This window comes from Nannospalax galili, unplaced genomic scaffold (assembly GCF_000622305.1).
Source record: "Nannospalax galili isolate Female #2095 unplaced genomic scaffold, S.galili_v1.0 scaffold41, whole genome shotgun sequence".
NCBI lineage: Eukaryota > Metazoa > Chordata > Mammalia > Rodentia > Spalacidae > Nannospalax > Nannospalax galili.
Genome location: NW_008344991.1, coordinates 1,122,082 through 1,134,818, shown reverse-complemented (window position 1 = coordinate 1,134,818; position 12,737 = coordinate 1,122,082). Strand labels below are relative to the sequence as shown.

At 39.9% G+C, this 12,737-nt stretch overlaps 1 pseudogene; it reads right to left on the bottom strand.

Annotated features, from left to right (window-relative positions):
• Positions 1–559: 559 nt before the first annotated feature.
• Positions 560–12,442, bottom strand: LOC103740614 (annotated as a pseudogene).
• Between the last annotated feature and the right edge of the window lie 295 nt (positions 12,443–12,737).

The following is a 12,737-nucleotide window of genomic DNA, read 5'->3' as shown; positions in this document are numbered from 1 at the left end:
TACAAATGCCAGTTTTCTAAAAGGTGGAATAGATACGGAACTTGGGTCAAAATGCTCTGAAAGTTTCTCAACATGTTTTCTTAAATTCTGTACTTTTTATAAGAAATAAAAGAAAATTTATAAGAGAAGTGACAGTGATGTCTCAGGGTTGGAGCCCCTTGGTAGGCTCCTCTGGTTTCATGCTAGTGCAGCTCTTGCAATTCCCATACCACAACCACGCCAGCACTGCCCAGCCAGGGTCCCCACTTGGGAGACACAAGCTTGCCCTGCAAGGAACAAGAACAGCTGTCCCAGGGCTGACTGAGGCTGGGAAACACAAGAGTGGCTCTGAATGGGGTGTGAAGCCATAGAAGGGCTCCAGGTTATAGATGCCACGCCCATAAAGTACTTTGTTTGTCCCCCTAGTGGCTCTCCTCTTCCCCCACCCCTTACGCCTCAAGACTGGGGAGGGGGCCTTAAAACTAGACTCAGGACAGGATTCAAGGCTGCTGGCACCTCTCCCCACAGGTGTGTCCCCTGGTGCTTAGTTCCCCAGAGCTCATGGCACACGCTGTTCTGGTCAGAGCTGGTCACTGCCTTCCAGTTGCATCTGGTGGGCCAGCTGCTGCCCAATGGCCAGCAGGGGGCTGGCTCTGTAGCCTGGGTTGGCCAGCAGCTCCTGAAACCTAGTCCTTTCTTCCTCAAGGAGCTGCTGATTCTGGGCTGTACTCATGTGGCTGTGCTCTACTGGCCTAGGCTAGCTGGTCACTCTGCCTCTGGTTTTCCCTGGGTGGCCAGTCTTCGGTTCCTGCAGCTCAGGCAGAACATCCCCCAGAAGGTGCAGGTCTCCCACCATCACTGTGGCCCTTCAACTTCCCTCCTCCCTGAGCTTCTGCTCAGCCAGCTTTATGGCTTCAATTTTCTGCAGCCATTGCTCACTTAGAAACCTCAGTTTTCCCTTCCTGGGTAAAATGACCTTTGGCTCTGCACCTTCTTTAGGGACACAAGATCCCTCTGGTCAGGCTCTAGACTTTGCATTAAGGCACTGGGGTCTATCTTCGTCCTGGAAAGATGTCAGTGTGAACAAAAGTCCAATCATTATTAACTTTAAGAGGCTATCAGAAAACACCACTGTGAACAGCTCTTTTTGGTACTTGGTGTGCCTGTACCTACACTTGGTGAATCTGTTTTAGGCTTACTGAGGTCCATTTGGTTATCTGTAAAACAGAGAACTGATCTGATTCCCTCCAGCCTTTAGGTCCCAAGAGGCTCCTGCTTTGTTCCTGATAAACAGATGGAGTACTGTTGAGGGTAATGTAATGAATATCAGCTTCAAGGATTCCCTTTCATGATCTCCTAACCCAAGACAGCCCTATGAAGGCCTGGGCCTAAGGCTGCCGCAGCTTAGAAACTGGCTGTTCAATAGCCTTGCATTTGAAGCTGATGTTTTAAAAAATTTTATTTATTATTTTTTTATTTTATGTGTATGCACTGCATGTATGTCAATGCACGTGTGTCGTGCAATGCCTGGAGGACAGAAGAGGGTTTTGGATCCCTTGGAAGTGGAGTTACAAGACAGTTGTTAGCTGCCATGTGGGTGCTGGGATTCGAATCCAGGTCAAGAACAACCAGTGTTCTTAACCGCTGAGCCATCTCTCCAGCCCCTGAAGCTGATGTCTTTAGTATGGTAATTATTCCTCCCTCTGCTGAACTATTTCATGTGCTCTTTCTTGCTTTATGTTTTACTCTTAGTACTGAACAGCATGCTGGATCTCGTTTATAATTTATCACCCCCTAAAATGCATCATTAGATCTATAATTTTTACTTTTTTAGCTCATTTCTATGAAAAACACCTAAATCTGTACTTGACGCATGATTGATAGCAAGTAAAGAAATTTCAGTACGGAGAGGTGGCTCAGTCGGTACAGTGCCTGTCCCACAAACATGAAGACCTGAATTCCATTTTCAGCATCTAGGTAAAAGCCAGGTAAGTGCCTGTAATCCTAGTGCTTTGGAGGAGACAGGCGGATCCCTGGGGCTTACTGGCCAGCATGTGAGCTCCAGGTTCAGAAAGAGAGCTGCCTGAAAGGTGGACTGATCGAGGACGACACGTGTACAGGCACACACACGTACACGAACGCAAGAGCATACACAGGAACACACACACACACACACAGAGAGAGAGAGAGAGAGAGAGAGAGAGAGAGAGAGAGAGAGAGAGAGAGAGAGAGCTGGATAGCTTTAGTGTCAACTTGACACACCTGGGTTGAAGGAGCCTCAATTCGGGGCCTGTGGCCTGTGGCCATGTCTGTGGGGCATCTTCTTGATTGTTCAGTGATGTGGGAAGGCCCAGGCCACAGTGGGTGGTGCCACCCCTGGGCATGTGGGCCTGTGTTGCACAAGAGAGCAGGCTGAGCAGGGGCCAGGGGAGCAAGCCAGTAAGCAGTGTTCCATGGTCTGTGTTCCAGCTCCTGCCTCTAGATTCTTGCCCTGAGTTCTTATCTTGGGCTCCCTGATGAACTGTGACCTGGGAAATGTAAGATAAATAAACCCTTTCCTCCCCAAGTTGGTAGTGGTCAGAGTATTTTGTCACAGCAATGAAGAACAAACTAGGACAGAGAGAGAGAGAGAAAGAGAGATTAGAAATTTCAACCCTATTGAGATGTGTGTGCATTTTGTCTTAGAAAAAAAAATCAAGCACCTGTTTTCAGCTACTTTCGAGTTTTCTGCACTACAGTTATACCATGACATTACAGTACTGTCAGCAATAAAATCAGACTTTCACAATTCCATATTTATACAATACTGAGAAAAAATATTAAATCTTTTTGTTCATGTGAAGCAGTCTTTTATTTTTTTCAGGAAACTCAATGCAACTAATTAACAAACAACTTTGCTTTATTATGTAACCCACCATGGAGAAAAAGGCATGCACATGGATTTAAACATATACAAATTTTTATATTTAAATTTTGGCCACATGAGCCTTAATAATTAAAAAATGAAGTTCCCTTGGTTTTTATTTATTCATATTTCATTGCTGTTCTTTTCTACCCCCATCTTGGCTAATCAGTTTTTCAAGTTCCTTCTTCTGTTACTTCATCCTTTAATTTCAGTATTCATTCTTAGACACGTTTCTTTATGCTTAGTGTGGTAGTTTGAGAATGTTCCCTTAGGCTCCAAGTACACGTTGAACACTTAGACAATGGTGGCGCTGTTTGGGGAGGGTCATGGAACCTTTAGGAGGTATGGCTTCCATGGAGGAAGCACGTCATTGGGGGCAGCCTTTCAGAGTTTACCATCTCCTCCTACTTCCAGTCTGTCTTTCTGATTCCAGGGCTCAGCTTTCTGTTCCCACCACCTTTGTCATCATGACTGCCTGCTCTTTGGATCTGTAAGCCCAATAACCTCTTCTATAAATTGCCTTGGTCTTGGTGTTTCGTCACAGTAACAGAGAAGTAACTAATACCCTTAGCTTCATCAACTTTCCAATAAAAGGACACAAAAAAAGTCTTCCCATTTTAATGGTTCACTGTTAAAGACAGGTCTAGGCAGCATCATGCTTCCTCCCTTCTGGCGGGGGGCGGCTACCTGAGATGATAAATGTTATCTGCACATAATCAGTGGAACAGGAAGCTCCCAGTCTTCCTTCTACTTAAGTGCCTATATCACTCTGCCCTCTCCATAAGGTTGACTTAATTGACTGGTAAGATTGAGAAGAGGGTCTTGATCGGCACTTCACTGTGTATCCCCTTCCTCCCCTGGTGATGTCCACATACTATGAAGAAGCATGCATTTTTCTCTGGGCTCCTCAGATGGGGTGCATGACCTTGGTTTGCTTGAATTTCAGAGCCATGTCCCAGGCCCAGACCTCTGCATACCCAGCTCCTGCAGCCTGATAGGTGTGAAGGGATTGTGGATACCTATTGCTGCTTTGCTTCCATAACTCTTTTTAGCAAGACCATCTTAATCTGAAACTTGAAGAATCGATTATGGTCAGATGAAGCTGCATTCTTCAATCCAAATTTACCTACCAATAACAAAACTGTCATTTTGACAATGTCTAAAGTTTGAGTGGATGGGCATCTGCCTGATCGTGTGTCTGTTCTCAGTCACCTCAACACATGGAGGGGAATGTTAAGTTGTACAAATGATGGTCTCATGTTAAAAGAATAGGTGGAATTCTGGAGGGGGATATAAGGAAGGAGGCACTCTGTCCAGAAGCCCCCTGCTGCACTGTAGGTGTGTGAATGGCAAGACTTTTATAGGTGGAGCTTACTATGCTTTTTGGAGATTTAATGGAGAAAATACTGAATTAAGTAGGGTGAGGGGAGCGGGTCAAATAAGTTTATTGCTTTTCTGTGTAAGAAATAACCATGGAAGAGTTTTTTAAAATTTATTATTTTTATTTTATATGTATGAGTGCATTGCCTACATGTATGTACATGCATCCATGTCATGAAATGCCTGTGAAGGTTAGAAGGGGACGTCGGATTCCCTGGAACTGGAGATATGGATGGTTGTTAGCCACCATTTGGGTGCTGGGAACTGAACCTGGGTCTTCTGCAAGAGTAGTCTGTGCTCTTAACCCCTGAGTTGTTTCTCCAGCCCCCGTGGAACATTTTTCATTGCTAACTAGATACTAAAAAGATTTAAAAAATGACAAGGGGTAGTGTGAAGAATGTCTGAGGGCAAAGATAAGGTCAATGAGGAAAGGACAGAGGGGAAGTAGAAGAAAAGTGAAAGTTAGGGGGGCAGCTAGTCAGTACTGGAAGTCTGAATGGAGGCATCAATGGAGAGAGGGAGGGATGTGCTCCAGGAATGACTGATTGTGAAAGTTGAGGATGGCATGGAGGAAGACTTTGACAGCTTCAAATGATAGTAATTAGAATATTTTCCTTAATCAAGTTAAAATATCTGTATATTTGTGTAATTAAAAATTTTCCTCTTTTCCTTTTCCTTCATTTTCTTTATATCTTCTCCTTCCTTTCTTTAATTTGTTTTCATTTTAAAAACATATATATTTTTATTATTTTGAATTGTGTATATGTGTGTGTGTCTCTGTGAGGCTATGTGTATGTTGTGAGTGTGAGTGCCTGAGGAATCTAGAGGCATTAGGTCCTCTGGAGCTGGACTTTAAGGTGGTTGTGAGCCCCTTGATGTGGGTGTTAGGAACTGAACTCAGGTCCTTAAGAGCAGTAGATGCTCTTAACCCCTAAGTCATCTCTCCAGCTCCCCTTTTTCTTTTTTTCCCCACTTGTTATTATAAGCATTTTATTTAATTCTCTCTTCAAAATTATGCATTATCTATCTAGATATCTATAGATTATATACATATAAACCTGTACATAACCACATAGGTTAATTTTTAAATTCTCTATAGAGATAGATTTACATATAGATATATAAGTGCAGATATGTAGGTATTTATGCTTATATCAAATAATGTTATTTTATTTTTGTATTTCATTCAATAATCTTAATCATATTTAGACCCTCTCACCCATGCTGCCTCCTGCCATGTCTCCCCTACCATGATGGACTGTTATTCCTCTAGAAATTGCCTTTGCTATGGTGTTTTATCATAGCAACAGAAAAGTAATTCATATGGTCGAGTTTTGGGAGAGCACGGTTTCTGTGTGAAGTGCTAGACAGCTTCAGAGAAATTCAGCAGGAAATGTAGGTTTGGATGTTGAGGAGGAATTGCAAATTTGGGAATCATCCATGCCAATGTGAGAGTAAAACTATGGGATGGGTGAGATCATCCAGAAAACACTGCAAAGTAACCCAGAAAATAGAGCTACTGACTACCCCTTGTGGGGATTAGCTGGCACAGTTTTTCTGGGGAATGTCCAGTGATTTAACCCACTGAATCACTGAATTCATCCTTTCTATTATTGTAGACGATTACCTTTTAATTTTAAAAATAGTTTATTTATTTTATGTGTATGTGTGTATTATCAGCATGTATGTAAGTGCACCCACATCATGCAATGCCCATGGATGTCAGAAGAGAGCATTGGATTCCCATGGAACTGGAATTACAGATAATTGCTAGCTACCACGTGGGTGCTGGGAGTTGAACTTGGGTCCTCTGCAAGAGCAGCTAGTGCTCTTAGTCACTGAGTCATCTCTCCAGTCCTGAAGATTACTTTTTAAAGAATCTTTAAAGATTACTTTTTCCCAGACAAAACTTGTGATTAAAAATTTTTTAGAATATAATTTGACAACATTTGTAAGTCTCAATACACTCTTAGTATAAAATCTAGCTCTCAAACAAATTGAAAAAATTTTTTCCACAGAAACCTACATACAGGTGTTTACAACAAATTTATTCATAATTGGAAAAAATTGGATGTAATTAAGGTGTCTGTCAGTAAGTAAATAGTTAAATATTTTGATACACATTGACAATGGGATATTATTCAACATTAAGAAGAAATACAATATTTAGCTATATAAGCTATATAGAAATATTAGATACATATTAGTAACTTAAAAAGTCAGTGTGTATAGACCATATGCTCTATTATTCCAATAATACGACATATAATAAAAAAGTAAAACTTTGGCTCCAGCAAAAGAATCAGTTGGGGAATGGAGAGATGGCTCAGTGGTTAAGAACACTGACTGTTCTTGCATAAGATCTGGGTTTGAATCCCAGCACCCACCTGGCAGCTAACAACTGTCCATAACTCCAGTCCCAGGGGACCCAACAGCCTCTTCTGTCCTCCTCAGGCATTGCACAACACGGTTACACTCACCTACATGCAGGCAATACGTGCATACACATAAAATAAAAATAATAAATAGAATGTTAAAAAAAAGAATCAGTGGGTGCTACAGCTAGAGGATCGAAGAGGGGATTTTTAGAGCATTGGAATTTCCCTGTGTTACATTATAATTATGGATATATATTATGCATTTCTCAAAACATCTAGCATACAACACTGAGGTTGAACCATAATGCAATCTATGAGTTTACGAGTGACAATGAGGTATTGATGACTGACTATAGATTATAGATTATAAAATATAAATTACAGATTATAAAGTGTATTCCTGTGGAGCAAGGTGCTGATAGTGTCAGCTGTGTACCCAAGAGGTAGGACATGTACAGACACTTGCTCTACCTCTAGTCTCCTGTTTATAAATTGAGTTTGCAGAATTTCAATTTCTAAATCAAAAATTGTGATAAAAATAAAATGTCTTGGCTGGGCGTGGTGGCGCACGCCTTTAATCCCGGCACTTGGGAGGCAGAGGCAGGCAGATCTTTGTGAGTTCAAGGCCATCCTGGTCTACATAGTGAGTTCCAGGACAGCTGGGGCTACAAGGAGACCCTGTCTCAAAAAAAAATCTTTTCTAATAAACCTGTTTTTAAGAATTATTTTACTGATTTTTTTTTGTAAATTTCATACAATGTATTTTGCTGAAATTTGAGCTTCTCTTCCACCTGTACCCCCTCTACTGCCCCCACCCAATTTCATGTACTCTAATATATGTATATATATATAAATCATACCAAATTTGTGCTTTGCTTCCTTGCATCTGTCCAAATTCTATGAACTAATGTTCAATCTTGAAAAAAATTTTTAAAGATGGAATTACAAGAAGCTTATGCAGTTATAAAAACATGTTACAACTAAAAGCTATGACAGAAATAAATTTGTGAACTAGTGTATTATTTCATTAATTATTTTGTAATTACTTAATTTATCAATGGTGTATTAATTTAAATACCCCACTCAAGACAAATATGTATATGGAAGCAAACTATTCTTAAAATATATCAATATTTGCATACTTTAAAAAAATGTTGAAGTTTTCCAAGATATATCTGGCCTGGTGCTTGTCTGGTCACAGCTTCTAGAGTGGAGTATGGTGGTGTGCATGCAAGTAGGTTATACTATGTGCAAATTAAGGTATTGAAATCCCAGCTTCTAGTGTCTCAGCATGTAACTATATTTGTAGATAAGCTCATTATAGTGGTGATCAACTGAAAATGTGTGACAATCCTACTAGACTGTTGCTCATATATGTGAAATAGTAGGAGTGTGTGCACAGGGGGACTGCCATGTGAAGAGGCAGTGAGAGGGCAGTCACTGAAACTGAGACACGAAGTATCGAGGGAAACTCACCTGGTTGGCACCTTGATGAAGGACTTTCATCCTAGAAGCCTGAGAACATGAATTGCTGTGTGGGGTGCCCTCCCCCAGAGTCTGTCAGCATCATGCTGTGGTGACCCTAACCAGCAACTGACTATGGAGCGAGACTTTACCTTTGCAGGGTGAAAGAGAGTTAGAGGATCTCTCTATTAAGAAGCATCAAACAAGTACAATTTCAGAGTCTGATAAAACAGACTAAGCTCTTTAAAAAAATCTCACTTGGGATGGTAGTTTTGTGATTTTCTTTGGTAGAGAAGGGATTGTCAACAGGAGGACTCTCAACCAATGACATTAGTTTGATTGTTTAAGCAGAGGAGGCAGGGACTACAATAATATTTAATTGTGAAATGTCTTGCCTGTGGTGCATAGGCTAATGTAAAAGACCACTTAAAAGACCTTAGCTTTTCTTGTATGATTTTATGGCCATACCATGTCTATGGTAACAGGCAAAGCGATTTAGAAATAATGAACATATAAAATGCAAATGAGCCACTTTTATCCTTTCACAAGAACTTGTAAAGATGCCTGAAAAGCACACAAAAATGTTCCTTTTAATGTTTTTAGGAGCATGGCTTAAGGTTGTTTCTAAAGTTTCAAGATCCAAACGCAAAATACTTCACTTCTTTACAAGTGGTTTGATCCCATGGGTAGTGTGGTAATAAACCAGATGAGCCTCTGGAGGGGCAGCAAGAAATAAAGCCAGCATTTTTTTTTTTTTTCGTTGAACCATAAAGGAGAAACAGATCATACTTTGTGGGTTGATAAATAGTTCAGTGCACACAGCCAAAAGTGTGAACCCTATGTATGTTACACGGCTAATCTCTCTCTGTGTCTTTTTTTTTTTTTGAAGGCAGAAATCATAGAGAAAATGTGGTTTTTATTCACTATTGTGATGACCCCTCACTCAGTGACTATAGGAAGAAAAAAAGGAAAGACAGAATTTTAAATGTGACATTGAAAGAACAAGTTTAGAAAATGGTAAAGATCTGGCTATGAAGTTTAACTTACTTTTCCCCCTCCCCATTTCCTTTTTAAAATGAAAAACTGAAAGTGGTTTCAGAAATTGTTGGAGGCCAAACTTTGGTGGTCCCATTGAGGTGACATGTGAAAGGAAAATTGACCAAGGAACAGAGGTTGAAAAGAGAGCTGGCTTTGTCCCGGCTGTCCTACACTTGATAGAGGACCTTGGAAAGGATCTGTTGAAGTGTTCACTCTAACAGGGAGCAGGGACACAGCACAGAAGGGTTTGTAGATCCGAACAGTGGACCCAATATGAGCAAATGCTGCAGCATCAACTATGAATGCTTGGAGTTTAAATTTACACACGCGCAGCCACCTCCTATCTGTTTTTCCTTTTCTTTTGGTGTGTGAGACATTATTAGTTGGTTACGTATCCCATGTCTCATGGGCATGGTCTTAGGGACCCCAAGGGAAGATTGGCACAAACACTCACTTCCTTCTTATCCCTAAGGCTTGTTTGTTCTAGACTGGGCTACATAATTTTTTGTTGTTTTTTTTTAAAACTTTCTCACATAAGCGAAAACAGTTTCCTTATACATCAAAGCCCATTTGAATTGGGTCACTTCATAATTTATTTTATCAAAGAGATTTTAATTTTTTCCAGATTCTAAGAATTTCCAGATTATTCCAAATTTTATTGGCCAAATTCTGCCCTCAATTATGCACACGCAACTAATTGCACACACATAACTGAGGGTAGAATTTGGCTTTTGGAATTAAAAGTCTCTGGAATTCTTTTTTTTAAGGACAAACTTTATAAATATTAAAAATTGCGGTTGTTGTCCTCACTCTTCTGAAGTTCTTTGGAAGCTCTCACTAACAGTCTGCCATACCCTGGTGTAATCCCTCATCATTATATTCTCTATTATCTTCCTCTTAAAAAACTTACTTTTATTTTATATGTATTGAGTGTTATGCCTGCATGTGTGTAAGTGCACCCATGTCATACAGTACCCACAGAGGACAGAAGAGGGCATCAGATCCCTGGAACTGTCTTGTGGATGGTTGTTAGCTGCCAAATGCCAGTGGGTGCTGGGATTTGAACCCAGGTTTTCTGCAAGAACAGCCAGTGCTCTTAACCACTGAGCCATCTCTCCAGCCCCTTTATTACCTTCTTTTGCAGTGGGAAAAACAGTCGTATCAATGATTCTGTTATTTGCTTGAAGCCACATTGGCTTGACAGTGGCAGAAGTGAGGCTAACACTCAGCCTTCTAGAGCTGTGTCGTGACAACAGCTGGTAACTATTTACTAATATTATATAGTTGTGTGATAAATTTGTTACTTTCTTGATTGTTGCCTCTTTTTATTCAAAATGCCAATAGTTTTATATTTTTTCTGATAATTAATATTGGGGATATTTAATTAATACAGAAAAATGTAGGGAATATTGTATTTAAATATATTTATATTTTTCTGGGTATTCCTCGACAACAGCTGGTAACTATTTACTAATATTATATAGTTGTGTGATAAATTTGTTACTTTCTTGATTGTTGCCTCTTTTTATTCAAAATGCCAATAGTTTTATATTTTTTCTGATAATTAATATTGGGGATATTTAATTAATACAGAAAAATGTAGGGAATATTGTATTTAAATATATTTATATTTTTCTGGGTATTCCTCTAGGACGATTCTCTTTCTTTCTACATTAGTATGATATAATGTTGGCTGTATTACTGTAACAAGTTTTTTGTATTGAGGAAATGTTGGAAATCTTTTAGGGCTGAGGAGCACAGATACACTTCTTTTAAGTCCCACATTGTAGCCAACTTGAAATTTGATAGGCACTGAGACTATCCAATTTATGTTTACAAATAGTTCTTTTATTTTCAGGAGAAAAAATGTGCTTTATTGCCACAAACTCTTCCATGTGGATGCTTAGGTATTTTATAATAAATGATTGGAGCCGACTTCTTTTTTAGCCTTTCTAGCTTTGTTCAGCACTTTCAAATTTCCCTAGTTTGTTCTTTTAAAAACCACAATTTTTGCTGGGTGTGGCAGCATATGCCTTTAATCCCAGCACTTGGGAGGCAGAGGCAGGTGGATCTCTGTGAGTTCGAGGGCAGCCTGGTCCACATAGTGAGTTCCAGGCCAGCTGGGGCTATAGGGAGACCCTGTCTCAAAAAGATCCGTCCCTGCCCCAAAAATCTATAATTTTGAGTTGTACATATAGAACAAATTGTACAAAATTTGAAAAAGTAGGATAATATAAAAATAATGTAGGGGAGTGAAATCTTCAGAAATTTTTGTTGCTTCCTTTCTTGTTTGAGATAGGTTCTCACTATGTAGCCCAGGCTGACTTCAAACTCAAAACGATAATCCTGCTTCAGCCTCCAGAATGCCAGGATTACAGCTTCATACCACCACCACCATGCCTGACAATCCTTAAATGTGTTTTTAAAACGGCTTTTTAAATTTTTATTTTATTTATTATTTTTATATTATGTGTATGAGTGCATTGCCTGCATGTATGTAAGTGCACCAATGTCCTGCAGTGCCTGCTGAGGTCAAAAGAGAGCCTTGGATCCCCTGGGACTGGAGTTATGGACCATTGATATCTGCCATGCTGGGAATCAGACCCAGGCCCTCTGTAAGAGTAGCTAGTGCTCTTTATCACTGAGCCATCTCTTCAGCCCCTACAATAACTTCTTACCCAAGCTCAATCTGATAATTTGGCATAAATATCCCAAATTGATATAGACTTTGATATTTTACTATTTTCCTTTGTTATTCTTGGGTGATTGAGTAAGCAGAGGAATGAAATTCTTAGATGATCGTTACTCTGGGACAGAAGTTGTCAAATGTATTTAGAGTTGAGTACTTATAGGACAGCAGCTTGAAAACTAGAGGCACTCTACATGACTACAACATTCCATTCTTCTTTGTGCTCTCCACTTTTCTACCTGAGGCCAGTCTGCTAAAACTGCAGATCTAACAGCTTTGTCCTCTGCCCTGTCTATCCAGGAAACTGTCTACAGTAGATCTTCTCTTTCTGTTTTCAGATTTTCTTCCTCTACTGAATTATCCTTGTGATCATATACATATGTAATTTTTCCTCATCTTAAAAGTATTTCCCTTGCTTCATTTTTCATATCACCTACCACTGCTTTTCTTGGCTCTTCTTGGCTAATTCTTTTCTTTATCATTTAACTCAGGCTCTTCCCTTACTAGTCCAGAACAGAGCAAAACAAACAAACTGGACCTCTTCTTCAGATTACTAATAAACCTGTGATGATTAATTCTCAGTCCTTATTTTACCTGACCTGTAGGCATCTCGGATATAGTTTATCCCTTCTCCTTCCTTGGAGAACACTCTTTACTTTCTTTCCTGGGTTTACATGCTTTTCGCTTTCTGTCTGCCTTGCCATTTGCTCCTTCTCTCTCTGTCTTTTTGGGGTAGATCCTCTTCTTTGATCTTGATTTTGAAATACATTCTTCTCTTTATCTATACTCACAACTGTAAGTACCATCCAGTCACTAATGGCCCCCAGATTCATACCTCTAGGACCACCTCTCTTAAGGACTTTAATATTCAATAGCCAGTGATATGTCCATGTGGAAGCAGACT